This window comes from Tasmannia lanceolata, unplaced genomic scaffold (genome assembly GCF_043159265.1).
Source record: "Tasmannia lanceolata isolate RefF3 unplaced genomic scaffold, GAP_Taslan_0.1 ptg000018l, whole genome shotgun sequence".
NCBI classification, from domain to species: Eukaryota; Viridiplantae; Streptophyta; class Magnoliopsida; order Canellales; family Winteraceae; genus Tasmannia; species Tasmannia lanceolata.
Genome location: NW_027518695.1, coordinates 61202801 through 61205052, shown reverse-complemented (window position 1 = coordinate 61205052; position 2252 = coordinate 61202801). Strand labels below are relative to the sequence as shown.

Here is a 2252-nt window from a genome sequence, read left to right as displayed (position 1 = left end):
AGCGAGCATTCAAAAAATTATGGGTACTTCCAGAGTCGATCAAGATGGAGACAGTTAGTCTCTTGATTTGGCCAGACACCCGCATGGTTTGCGGTGGACTCAGTCCAGTTAGAGCATGGATAGAAATCTCCGGCACTTCTGATTCCTCAGATGCTTCAAGTGCTTCTTCTCCCTCTTCTTTCTCGTTATCAGATCCTCCATCTAAGAGAAATAACTGTTGTCTTTTACACCAGTGACCTGGAGCGAATTTTTCATTGCAATTGTAACAAAGCCCTTTGTCACGTCTCTCTTGCATTTCAGCCGGTGGTGCTATATGTAAAATAGATGAAAGTACTCAACTATTTTACATATAGCACCACCGGCCTTGATTGTTTTGTCCAGATCTCAACAGTGGAAATTTTAATAATCCTATTGAAAATAATCCTTACATAGTTAAAGAAACTTACTTTGTAAGATCCTTTAACTCTCTTTGGTGCAACGATTGTAAGAGATTGAAATCCAACATTGCAAGCTCTAGCAGCAAATCATTCCGTTCCTTTTCTTGTTGGTATATCGAGATGTAGTACCTATGCTCTAGCCTTAGTAAACTCCTACACAAGGGTAGTTCTAAGGCGTGTTCTATCTGTGTTGCAAGAAGCACAAAATTGGGGTTGTTTATGCCAAACTTCAGATGTTATCGAGTGAATCTAATGGCTTCATCTAATACATCTTCTCCTTGTGTGCTGAGATGTGCCACTTCATACAAGCTTAATAGGCCTCTCATATCACTAATTAAGGCTGCATTGAAGCTTCCGTGCTCGTCTTTGAACTTGTTAAATACATCTGTATAAAATTCAGCCATGTCATGATATGCATAATTTCCAATTGATAAAACTAGTGAGAGTAGAAATGAAAAAGGATTTACCAAAAGACACATTAAACCCATGTTGTCTTAGTAATCGAAATCGGAGAGCATCGACAAATAGATCATCGTCAGCAGCATATGTATGGGATTCAAATATTTGATGTAGTGCCTCGTTGATCTCCTTTTCAAAATGATATGCCACTCCCAGACGTTGAAGCACGTCAATCAAATCGATTTCTTGCTTTGATCCCTTTGAAATGCTTAGCATTCTCTTCACTTCTTCCTTCAACTCTTCAACCCGCTTAGTCCATAAATCTAACTTCTACATGGTACCATTTAGAAGCACAAATAAATTAGCTATATGTTAATTATGAAAGGATATAATCAACTTAAATGATCTCTTTCTCCCTTTCTCTCCCTCTCTTACTTCCCTACTATAAACATAAACCTGCAATTTTATATTCTGCTAAATTTTCTAACATGATCCTTTTTGCTTCTTTTCTAATCGAAACAATATAAATAGAAACAATAGAAGGAAAAAGAGGTGAGTATACCAAAAAAAATAAAAATAAACTATTGAACATAGCATTTCCTATCATCATGTGTTCTATCAAGAGGCATGAGCCACACAACTTTGGCTATCCATAACAATCATAATGAAAGTTAATAATTGAATCTCTCTCTCTCTCTCTCTCTCTCTCTCTCTCTCTCTCTCTCTCTCTCTCTCCTTACAATTTGGTCATGAGAGTAGGAGAGGAAGTGATCGCCCCGAACGCTTGGGTGAAACACGCTTGAGTTGTGATTGATTTGTGGCTTCCCATCTTCTAGTGAATCGACTATGGAACCAAAAGAAGGGGTTGCAGTTATAAGATCCATAGTAATCTCAAGGTTGGGAAATCAAACGAAGGAATATAAGGGCAGTAATGTATTTTGTAATGGAAGTGTCACAAGAATCTGTATTTATAGGCAGCAAATGGAGAGCCGGTATAATTAAAAATCAAAATTATTAGGGTGGTAGGAAAAAAACTAATGATATCTAGCTAATATTAACACATCAAGTAACTGAAAGATCTCACATCGGAAAGGGAGGAAAAGTTACTGGGCTATATATGTGGATTTCTCCTCTCCCTATGTAGACGAGTTTTCAACATTTCGAAGGGGCGAGCCCTGTGGAGTGAGTCGGGCACGGTCAGTGTTGCTGGAAAACAAAACCGGGGAGGGTAGATGAGCCAGAACCAGACAATATCTACACAGTGGAGTCGGGGCGTGACATAATGGTATCAGAGCGGGACCTCCCATCCAGTACGTTGTGCCAATGAGGTCGCTAGGCCTTAAGGGGGGTGGATTGAAAGATCCCACATCGGAAAGGGAAGAAAAATTATTAGCTATATATGTGGATTTCTCCTCT

General features: G+C 39.0%; 1 pseudogene; it reads right to left on the bottom strand.

The window, feature by feature from the left end:
* Window positions 1-442: 442 nt before the first annotated feature.
* On the bottom strand, window positions 443-1720 carry LOC143850575 ((-)-germacrene D synthase-like; annotated as a pseudogene).
* Between the last annotated feature and the right edge of the window lie 532 nt (window positions 1721-2252).